This window comes from Phascolarctos cinereus, unplaced genomic scaffold (genome assembly GCF_003287225.1).
Source record: "Phascolarctos cinereus isolate Bilbo 61053 unplaced genomic scaffold, phaCin_HiC Scaffold_3;HRSCAF=262, whole genome shotgun sequence".
Classification (NCBI taxonomy): Eukaryota; Metazoa; Chordata; class Mammalia; order Diprotodontia; family Phascolarctidae; genus Phascolarctos; species Phascolarctos cinereus.
The window spans coordinates 109,428,897-109,440,741 of record NW_027555736.1 but is presented as its reverse complement, the minus strand read 5'-3'; the positions used below and the strand labels follow the sequence as shown (position 1 = coordinate 109,440,741).

Genomic DNA, 11,845 nt, shown 5'->3' with positions numbered 1-11,845 from the left:
CACTCTCAGCTCCACCAACTCTCTCTAGGTTCCAGGCACTGTTACATTTGACCTCTAGGGGCACCCTAATCTCCTCTCTGTACTGACCAAGCCATAGGCAGGCAGCCTTTTAAGGGAGAGGAGCCATGATAAATTATATATTTTTAGATTAACCTTTTGAAAAGCCACATTATAAGTCACTTACATTGGTTCAAAAAAGAGTCTGAGTCAAGGACATCTGTATGGATTAGGGTCTAAAAAATTTAATTTGTCAATATAATGCAATGGTTTCATTTGAGTCCTCCTATAATGGCTCCTTGTGCTATGGAGATGACCCTGATCTTTCAAAAGGTAACCTTCAGGGCATGAACTTTGTCAGGTCTCATACAGATGGAAAGGTTTCAAATGTGGGCATGTGTCTATCTGTCAACCAATGATCAGCTCAACTAAATTCAAAGAAGCTTGTCACCAGGTTGGCCACAAAGTGCTGGTGTTTTGTTTTTTTAATTTTTGGTTTTGTCATTGCAATTTGCAGCAATCTGCATTTGCAACAGTGAAATTCTAGCCCCTTCAAGAGGCTAGTCAAAAAAGTTTCATTATCAGTAGAGACCCGGATTCAAATCCAACCTCTATACTGGTTTCATGATGTGATCGTGGCAATTACCATTAACTTTAATGACCATCAACCTCTCTAAGACTTAGTTGCTTCATCTACAAAATGGAAACATTAATATTTGTAGTACTTGTCTCAGAGAGTTGTAAGAACCAAATGAGAAAATATATGTAAAGTGGTTTGCAAACATTAAGGCACATATTAACATAAATGCCAGCTAATAGAATAACAACAAAAAACCAAATAATTGTCTCCAGGAGGAGCCTGTTACAATGCACATGTGTGTCCTAGAAACTGGAGAGAAGACCCTAAGGAATTCCTCAAGCTTTCTCTCATTAGCACATTAGCACATTGAGTCTATCAGATTAGTTAATTGTTGCCTTGGAAAGCAGAGAGAGCCTCACCCTGAGGGGATGAAGCATATAGACAGAATTTGAAGGAAAAAGGGTGGCCTCAAGCCTTCCTCTCCCCCAGTCAGAGCTCTGTGCTTCGAGGCTGGGGGTGGAGAAGTAGGAGAGGTTGTGTTTAAACTCTAATCACCTCCAAGGTTGTGGATTCATTGTTGCTAGTTTTAAGACCTTCCTGACTAAATAAGATTAGTCAACACAGATATAGACTCATTCCTTTATTTTGGTTAAAAGAGCAGTAGGTATGTATGTACTTAGAGGGATGCCAGAGGCTCAGGAGTAGTTGGTTGCTTGACCCCAAGGCCTTGGGTAAGAAAACACTGACTTTCCCTTTTACAAGCCCACAGGCCCTTGAAGGTGTGAAAGGGAAATTTACTTAGATACTAAAGTAAAGAAATCGTGTACCAGAGGAGTGAGAGCTGGTGAGGCTAAATTGCAGAAGGAAACAGCAACTAACCCAGAATAGCCTCAGACTATCCCTGCAGCAAGATGTGGTGGAATCCTTAAGCCAATCCAAACTTCTGCTTCCCAGGCAAATTGTTCAACTATCATCCTTGACATAGTGGGTCTTGCCCCTCTCTACTTTGAGACAAAGGCACTTTTCTACCCAATCTTCAGTATTCTAGCCCAGGAAACAAGTGGGTGTTTAGGGATTGGGGAATGGCTAATCAAAATGAGGCATCTAAATATGAAGGAATACCATTATGCTCTAAGAAATTATTAACATGAAGCATGCAAAGTAGCATGGAATAAATTGATTCAAAGTGAAGCAAGCAGAATAAGGAAGACAATATGTAAAATTGCTACAACTACGAAAGTGAAGGAACAATAAAATAAAAACTGAATATTGTATCTTTGACCCAGCGATATACCCCTACTAGGTCTGTATCCTAAAGAGATCCAAGAAAGAGGAAAAGGATCTATATGCACAAAAATATTTACAACAGCTTTTTATGGTAGCAAAAAATTGGAAACTGAGGAGGTACCCATCACCTTGAGGAATGACTGAAAATTTATGATATATGAATGTGATACGTTATTCTGTAAAAAAACAAAAGTGAAGAGAATAGTTTCAGAGAAACCTGGGAAGACTTGGATGAACTGATGCAGAGTAAACTGAACAGAATTAGAAGAACAATTTATGCAAAATGGCAATATTGTAAAAATAAATAACTTTGAAAGACTTAGGGACAATGACCAACCACAATTCCAGAGGACTTAAGACGAACCATGCTATCCACCACTATAGAAAGGTCACACACATGCACACACACACACACACACACATACATATATACACACAGAGTTAATGTGAGAATTCGTTTTGCCTGAATACACACACACACACACACACACACACACACACACACATATTTGTAACTGTTTTTGTTTTTCTTGATTTCTCAGTGAGTAAGGAAAGGAAGGTGAAAGGGAAATGGAAAATAAAATAAAATTGAATTTAAAAACAAACAGATGAGAAAGCACCTCACTCTGCTTCTTTGTAGAGGTGTGGGGTGAGAGAGGAGGAGGGTGAATATTGAATGCAATGTCATAATGTTTTTATATCTTGGTTAGTTTTGCTAAATTGTTCTCCCCTCCTCCACATACACACACCTCATTTTTATTCTTTGTTAAAAGGGATGGTACTCTGTGAGGGAAAAGTGGGAGGAACACCTTAGGAAATATGGATGATCTAAAGAACAAAAGGTATCAATAAAATTTTATTTAAAAAAAAAACCTGAATGCTGTGAATTTACAATGACCAAGCTTGTATCTAAAGAACAGGCATGATACCTCCCCTCCTCTCTTTGCAGGTCTATATATTGACAAATGAAAGTGATGTAAAAACAAAAAGATTACAAAATTTCAAATGTAAGAAATGAAGAATATGACAAGATTTGTGGGATCTGATGCAGAATGAAGTAAGCAGACTCAAGAGGAAAAGATATATATTGGCTACAATAAGTGAAAATATTACCAGAAGGCATTTGAACTCCATTTAATTCTAATGTACAATCTTCAACCCAGAGAAAAGATAAAGAAACTTATTTCCCTCCTGCAGATAGACAGTGGTGCAGAATGTGGCATGTGCTATGAACTTTCCATTACTGTTTCCATTTGTTCCATTACTGTTTCATTTGATTTTGCTTAACTGCTTTTCTGTTTTGAAAATGGGGCTAGGAGGTGGAGAGTAATCTCAGGAAATGATTGCCATCTTAAAAAAATCAATAAATTTGTTTATATCTATCTATCCATATCTATCTATTCAGGTTTCAAGCTGTTCTATATAAAACTGGCAGTTACTACCTTTGCCCTCCTTTAGGAGACCTTTAGGTCTCAGTGGCTGCAAAGTAATCCCACCCACTTTCCTGGTCCATTTCCCTGTAACCAGGACAGTTTGCCAAAGTACATAAACTATTCTGGGCAATTCTATTCTTCACAGCACTTCCGTTTTTTCATCCACAATTCCATGCTCACACTTGGGCCTTCTCTAGAAGCCTTATGCCCTTGCTGGCAGTCTCAACTGTCTTGAGCATTTTGGATGGTCAAAAGCCAATTTCATGTCGTCCTGTTTCAAAATCCAAGGCCTTTGCTAGCTCTCTTTGAAGAGTTTGGGGGGTATTATGTGGATGTAGGTACCATACAGTGCAATATGAATATAATCTTGTGCCTTTACCTGTTAAGTGCTAGTACTAATAGAGGTGAATGAACTAAGTTAATAGAGAGGAATTATTGCCTCAGTTTCTCTTTCAGAAAAAGAAGAGCTGAGGGCTTGCCAAGGAATGCCGGAAAGGAATAGATAGTTTAAAAAAGAAAAAAACCTCTCAAAGATAGCTTGGAGTAGTGGATAGAGAACCTTCCTACTGTAAGGAAGGCTTAAGTTCAAGTCTCCCCTCTGCCACATACTGGTTGTGTGTTGCTGAGCAAATCGTTTACTTTCCCAGTGTCCCAGGAAATTATCTTGGTCTAGAAGTTGCAGAATAACAATGGATTTGCACTGGTAGAGGGGTCTTCTCACTGGAGGTTCCCTACATCACAGGGGTGGACTGAAAACCAACCCAAACCCAAATTAAAACTCAGCCTCTATAAAAGCCCTTAATTTATGGCTGAAACAGCTTGAGTGGTCTGAGGAAAATGGGGGAACTGACTACATCATAGGAGGAAAACTGATGGCAGCCATGTTGGTATGCCATAGAGTCCATTATGGGGTGTTATGGAATTCTTCCTGTCGTCAAGTTCAGAGCATAACTAAAGGAGTGTTTGAGCTGTTGAGAAGTATTCAAAGAGGAGTTGAGATCAATTCTCCTTTGTAAAATAAATATTGAGATATCTGAGTATAAAGGAATACCCTTTTGCTCTAAAATTATTAATATGAAAAATACAAAGAAGCAAGAAATAAACATTGATGCAAAGTGAAATAAGAAGAACCAGGAAAGCAATATGTATAATTACCATAACTACGTAAGTGGAAACAGCAAAAACAACAAAACTAAGTGCTGTACTTTTTGTGGTCACAAAGAGATGAAAACAAAGTTCATGTTCATTCATTGGGGAATGGATAAACAAGTTGTGGAATGTGAAGGAATATTACCATCAAGTCAACAAGCATCTATTAAATACCTATTACGTGCTAGGCACTGTGCTAATTTCTGGGGATACAAAGAAAAGGAAAAACCAGTGTTTATAAGAAATGAAAACTACAATGAACATTTACTTAGTATCTACAGGATTCCAGAGGACATACAAAGTTGAGCTAAGACAGGGTAGTAGTCCCTCCCCTTCCAGAGTTTACTGTCTAGTAAGGAGCTAAGATACCAGCACAAATAACTAGAATATGTAACAACATCATTATCAACAACAGCATAAATCTCTAACGGAAATTAGCCCAGTTCCCCCTCCCCCATTATCCCATTAAGTTACTATTTCTTCAATTTACAATACAACACAATAACAATATAATAACAACAATATTGTAAAGACAAACAACTTTGAAATATTTAGGAACCATGATCTATGCAAGTACCAACTGCAACTCCAGAGGAGTCATGATGAAATATACTGCCAATTTCCAGAAAGAGAGGTGATGGACTCAAAGTACATTGAGACCACTGGTGGGGGAGGGGTGTAGCACATCACTACTGGAATTTTTTACTCTACATGTTTGAAGCACAGCTTTTGCTTTTCTTACTTTCTCAGTGGGGGTGGGGGGTGGAAGGTAGGAGGGAGAAAAGATAGACATGAAAATAAAATGAAATTTAATTTAAAATTTTTTTATTTATAAAGTTACTAATTGTTGTGGTTGTGGTTGTGGTTGTCCTAGGAGTACTTCCGGCTCTCAGTTCCTTTTCTGAGCAGAGATGGCTGACAATTCCTACATCAAATCTGGCCCCTCTCAGATCAGTGTACCAGCTCCAACCTGTTTCTCATTTATTCTCTCAGATCAATCATTATTAAGGTGCATACAAGGGAATGACTTTTAGAATCCCGTAACTTTAGATTTACACATATCAAAACACACTCTAAATATATGTTAAATTTGATACACATAATTCCCACAAAGGGGAATAGGACTTCCCCCAGAGACCAGGACTGCTCAATTCTCAGCCAGAGCTGGAAAGTCTTGGCTTGGCCTCAATAGCTGTTTCAAGAAGAGGCTTTGCTAGTGCTCATATTTGCCTGTGCTCCTGTGTTCACGAGTGTGTGTGTGTATTTGTGTCTGGGTGTACTTGTGTGCATATTGTTGTATAACCACAAAATTTAAAGCTAGAGGAGACTTAGATATGCCTGTGCTTTTTTCTGTTTCTATGTGTATGCAGGTGCTTGTGTACACACACCTTTGTATATTTGTGTGGACAGATGTGTATAGGGGTGGGGACCTGTGGGTTGGAGGAGGTGCCATCCTGTAAGATAGAACCAGGAGAAAAGGCAGGATGGAAGAGAGATGAGAGAGATGGAAAAAAATAGAAAACCAAGAAACATAGGAAAGGAAGACATGATGCATCTTAAAGGAGAGCCTTGTTGGAAGTCTCCGTGCATCTGAAGAGAACAGACTAGTTCATAATTCATATGGATCTGTTTCCCCACGGCGATCTAAGACACTTGGGGAAGAGGGTAGGCTGAGTGTGCAGAATGAGGGTGGAGGGGAGGGGTAGAAGCTCAGAAAGACATCCAGACTAAAGGGCACCTGGTGAACAAGGGCACGAAGATTGGCAGAGTTTGGGGTGTTCCTTGCTCCCCGCCTCTTCTTCCTTCTCTCCACACTGACCCATACACATTGGCTAATCTTCTTCCCTCACCCCCGTGTGTGAGGGGCAGGTGGAGAGACGGTAGAAATCGTGAAGTATCCCCTCCCCTCAAAGGCCCGAGGATGGTGGAAGCCTCTTCCTTCCTTAAGGCGGCTGAGAGGCTGAGAGGTTTCTCTGCCCAAGGTTTGCTGACATCGGAGGAAGGGGATAGGAGAGGCCTCAGAGTCAGTGCAGGATTTGCTGAGCCTGCAGGCTCTCCCACCCCTCCCTGGTCCCTCATTACTTAGATCCGTGTGCATGGAGCATCTTTTTATTTGAAGGCAGGAAAAGACCCCTCAGTCTATAATATTTCACCTTTGGCCAGGGGGCTGGCACAGTAGACCTTGAACCCTAGCTATCAGTTCTTTTTTGGTGATTTGTGGCCCTGTCCTCCTTCGGCTTCCCACACCCTACTCCCAAATGGAAGAGAAATCGGCCTTCGGCTAAAAGAAATCAGGCTACAGACAAGTAACAGTGGCGAAAACCTGGGCCTGGATCCTATGTGGGAGGGGGATAGGAGTGGGCATATCTCAGTCCAAATAATGTGCCGAGTGACCCCAGGGATGGATGGATGAGACCCTTGATCTTCAGCCGCAGGACTGGCGAGGGGGTAATTTGCTCTAGCTTCTGGTAAGGGCATTCCAGGAGCTCACAGGACCAGGCTGAAGGCTGCTCCGGGCCCCTCCAGCTCCGCTATAGTGCATAGCCAAGAAGTGGCCACTTCCCACGCAGAAAGCCGGAGGTCCCCTGCAGCGGCCCCCGGTGAGAGCCTGCGCGCCTCATTGAGTGGTTATTAATAGGGAGTTTGTCTGGTGTCAGACACCGACATGAAATACATTAGCATTATTCCATAATCTTATTTAGTAAACACTCCGCTGCTCCGTTTCCTGTAATTGCATTGGGAAGATGTAATATTTATGAAAGGGGAGACAGGAATGTCACTGCTCATCTCCGCTGAGCAGTAAAAGTCCTGGAAAAAAAATGTGTTAGAGATTTTATGAGCTGGAGAAAACACACCGGCCGCGCTGCCCTTGCTGGAACCACTGCGGGTGCAACTAAGAAAGGAGGAGCAGAGACGAAGAGTGGAAAGGGGCGGAGGCCGAACCACAGTTTCACTAGCCCTTGGGTGGCCCCTACTTGAGCCTAGCTGCTGACCAGTAGAGGAGAGTAGGGAGCTGTCTCGCCCCGGGTCTCTTGGATCTCTCTTGTTGGTGCTTTCCTGGATCTCAATGCGCTCTATGTGAGTCGAACCCATAGAGGAGATATCTGGCTGCCTGCCTGCTTCCTAGACATCCTCCCTCCCCCATCACCAGCCCATGCCAACCGCCTCCATTTACCCTCCTTTTAGACCTCGACCCTGATCCCCGGGTGTGTAAGTAGGTGCTCGGCTGTCCAGGATCACTGGTCTTAGCTAATGTGTTTAGCAAGCCCAGTTATTTAAGCCCCTTTGAGAGAAAGTGATCAGAACGGTTAAATGCTGTGATAGACTCGTCTTCAAAGCCAGCGAAGTCCCACGCTTAAACATCTCTTGCACTTCCAGGTATGGTCATCCCTCTACTCAGATCCTCTTTCCATTTTCTGGGAAGCAAGAGCACAATAGGAGAAGGACCAAGGATAAGGGACCGAAGACCGGCCTTCCCTGGCCAGCAGCCTAATTTCTTTTGGTGTTCTGTTAATCTGCCCTTGGACTAATTAACCAGGCAGATCTCATTTTCTCTAAATGTACCAAAGGAAGGATATTCATCTGTTCCAAATTTTTCGCCAACAGATCTGCGTGGGATGGTATAGGGAGTGTCGGCCCCTCCAGGCTTTGGTGAATGTCTGCCCCTTCCCTCCCCTTCCGCATGTAGATAGGAATTGTAGGAAGCCAGTGCCTCCTCGCCTCTGTTCATCTATTCTACAAGCAAAAATCAGTGCCCAAAGTCCATAGTGCTTAATTTGCACTGGATATTTCAAAGGCTTGGGACTTTGTCGTTCACCTCTCTATCTCTGATTCCTGCCTCCCCCACCCCCCCAAGTTGATTCTGAAACCTCAGCAAATTTGCTGCAGATTTTCCTGCTCCTCTGACTGAGTCGTGGGTTTGGGGCGTGGACAAGAATGCAAAGTGTACCGTGGGAGTGGGAAGGGAAGGAGGAGAGAGAGAGAGAGAGAGAGAGAGAGAGAGAGGGAGAGAGAGAGAGAGAGAGAAGAGAGAAGAGAAGAAGAGAAGAAGAAGAAGAAGAAAAGAAGAAGAAGAAGAAGAAGAAGAAGAAGAAGAAGAAGAAGAAGAAGAAGAAGAAGAAGAAGGAGAGAAAAGAACGTATGCAGTAGCAAATCAATTTGGACACAAATCTTTGAGTCGGAAGAGTTCTTGTTCTGACCTCTTTCAGTTGGGCTGGTATTACCCCTCCAGGAATGTGGGATTCAGCGTCATTCTTGGAGTTGAGACAGAAATCTCTTCTTAGAGATTCCCACAGGACCCTTGCTGAATCTCTGAGGCTCCAGCTGCCCAACTCTTCCGGCTGATGGGTACCCTGTTTGTGCGGTTGGGGAGCTGTCCATACCTCAAACCTTGGGCTTCTAGAATGCCCTCCGACACAGATGGGTCCCCAGGTCTGCATAAGAAGTGCAAAGTTAAACATTTTCTGAGGTTCACTGGTCCGTGCAGTCGAGACACAGTATTCAAACAGCCAAGCACACACCTTGCCCAACAGACCTACAATCACACATATATATACACAGGTACATAAATATATACACAAATCCCGATAGACACACACTTGAGCACAGTACCCCAAAACATAGTACTTTAAGCCACAACTCGATAACAGGCTGCTTAGTCTTTTCAGGTCCAGTATTGGGCGGAGGAGGGTCCAGGGCCCTTGACAGCTCGAGCAGCTGAGGGCGGAGGAGGGAGGAGGGGGGTTGCACAGGCCCCTCCTTGTGCCAACTTCTTGGCTGACCCATTAATCATGGCGTCGCTGTCCAGTTGGGGATAGCTGGGCTCCTAACTCGGCCAGCAGCCAGCGGGACAAAGGGCCCACTCCGGAGGGAGCGCTGGGAGGGGGAGGGCGCCCCGCAGGGCTCCGGGCGCTGCCGCGGGCGTGGGACGCAGGCGGCTGCTGCCTTCTTCATTCAGCTTCTGGACTCTGGAGGGAAGGGAAACCGGGAGGGAGGGCGGGGAGCTGGTGGCGCGCAGGGTGGGAGCCTGCTCTGCTTGCCCTAATTCAATTAGCCCGGAGCCCGCACACCAGGAGCTAGCAGGCAGCTGCTCTTTGTATCCCGGGAGCCCATCCATATGGATTCCCTCTCGGAACCGCCCTCTCTCACCCCCCACCCCCAACCCTGAGCCCCTAAGCGCTACCCGCACTTCTCTCTACGCTGCTCCAGGGAGGCTGGCACCGGCACTCCTAGGTCAGGGTCTCTACTCCAAGCAGCACCTGAGGTTCCACTCTGCAACTCCTTCTGGGACCCCAGGATCTTTGACGTAGAATCTGGAGCCAGTCCGGAAAACCTGGGGGATGGGGGACTGGGAACAGAGAAGAGAGACATTTATAGAGAGAGAGAGAAAAAGGCAGGAAGATTATTAGGAGAGAAACGTGCATGTGTGTGCCTACATGAATGATAACGTATTGTACACAAGTGTATATTGTGTGTCTGTGTGTGTATAAACAAGCAGGAATGGGCACGAGCGACAGAAATGCTACGTGGATAGCCACCTTTACAAAAGACCCCAGACACTTGCTCAAGGCACAACATAAACGGGGCCTCAACTCCACACCTACAAACAGGGTACAGAGAATGAATCTCCTCTATCGGAGAGAAAGGGGTAACTGTTAAACTCAGCCAAAATAAACTAAACAATTTCCAGCTTCCTCTCAACAGTTCAGCGAACTGCCTCACGCTGTTGCTGTGCTGTGGCTAAGGAGACTAGGTCGCCTCCTGACCACCTCACTCTCCATCCCACCATTCCACCATCCAGTGTTTTCCGAAATCCCAAAGATTTTTGTTTCATTCAAGTCATTGACAGGTCGGGTGTCTATTCCACCTCTGATCTTCCGACCCAAGCAAAAGGCACAGAGTCGCAAAATTATAAGTCTAAGTGGCTCAGCTGCTGCTGGCCTGCTGGCCCTCAGTTCTAGCAGAAGAGAAAAAGAAAAAAGGAAAAAAAAGAAATTGAAGACTCAGCAAATAACCAACGTTTGATTAAGGTTGGGCCAGAAGTAGGAAAGTGGAACTGGACCCAAATCTCATTCCCCTTCTAGCTTTCGTTCCCAGCCCCAGGGATGACAGCGCAGACCCAGAGATTTGGGTCCGGTGGAACGGGTCTGAGCCAAAAGTTCTTCACAACCTGCGACCTCAGTTTCCATGGGATTGTATGGGATCTACGAAGCTTGTTTCCTGGGGTCCTGGTCTAAGACTCTTCAGGGAAACAAAAAGCAACAAAGACCCGGATTGTTTTGGCTTCAGAAAGCTCAAAGTCTTCATCCTAATAATCATTTAATTTCTCTGCTTCCCTCAGCCCGCGGATGCTGTGTGCTGGGAAGCTGTTAAGGACTTCGAACCAGGGAGGGCCCTAAAGCCGTAAGTGGGAGGGAGGGGGAAGGGTCTTTCCCCGAGCCAGGGCGTGATGGAGGAGAAGGCAAAGTGCACTCCCCAGAGGACCATAGAATAGTTTGTTATTTTATCAGTGTGTATGTATCAAAGCGTGAGTGCCCGAGTGTTATACTGGCATTCACGAAGTATGAAAAACAACAAAAGCTGTCCCCCAGTATCTTGGATAGATACCCCGGAGAGGATTTACAAGAGCGCAGAATTACACGGGATGAGAAATCGTAGATTGGTTTCGATCTGCACTGATGACGGGAGCGAACACGTCTACGAGCTCACGAACCGTGGGAGAATATTTTAGACCCCATTGGTGAAGTCCGTCGGTCAGGCACCAGCGCTTGTGTCCTGGCCTACACCTGGGCCTCTTCTCTCATAACTCCCGGCTACCCTCAGGCCCGCCCCGGGACAGAGAAAGGGGGAGGTGAAGTACTGGTGCGGTATTTCCCTCTACTTCCTCTCCTTCCTCCTGCTCCCCCCCCATCCCTCCTCTGCTTCCTCTTAACTCTCTCTCCCCCACCCCCTCCTCCCTTTCCACCTCACCCGGGTGAGCGAGGCTCATTAAGAGCACCCGCGCGCTCCGTAATTACTCTAATAAGGCGCAAGGAGGAAAATAAAGGCAAGCGAGGAGAGCGACTGGACGCTCATCAATTGCAGCTGTCTGTGCTTGGTAGGGCCGACTCATTACTTACCCGACTTTGCGGGCAGTCAAACGAGCCCAGAGCGGCTGCTGCGGAGTGGGGGGGTGGAGGCGGAGGCTGCCGCTGCGGTTCCGGCCTTAACCCAAATGCGGCACCTTAAAGGAAGCTGTCTTAGGAGCTGGCCAAGAACTCGCTTCCTCACTCCTCCCTCTCCTTTCTCTTTTCCCTCTTTCCTCTTTCTTTCCCTCTCCTCCTCTCCCCACTTCCCCTTCTACCTCTCTTCCCCTTTTTCCCTACTGTCCCCTCATTGCAAGTTTCTCCTTTCCCCCCTT

At 45.2% G+C, this 11,845-nt stretch overlaps 1 long non-coding RNA gene across 1 annotated transcript; it reads right to left on the bottom strand.

Moving 5' to 3' along the window:
* Positions 1–2,751: 2,751 nt before the first annotated feature.
* Positions 2,752–11,732, bottom strand: LOC110194530 (uncharacterized). The gene is made up of 4 exons (XR_013485280.1): positions 11,565–11,732; positions 9,629–9,793; positions 8,646–8,879; positions 2,752–7,862 (listed from the first exon to the last, which is right to left on the bottom strand). It is a non-coding gene; the product is annotated as an uncharacterized LOC110194530 (long non-coding RNA).
* Between the last annotated feature and the right edge of the window lie 113 nt (positions 11,733–11,845).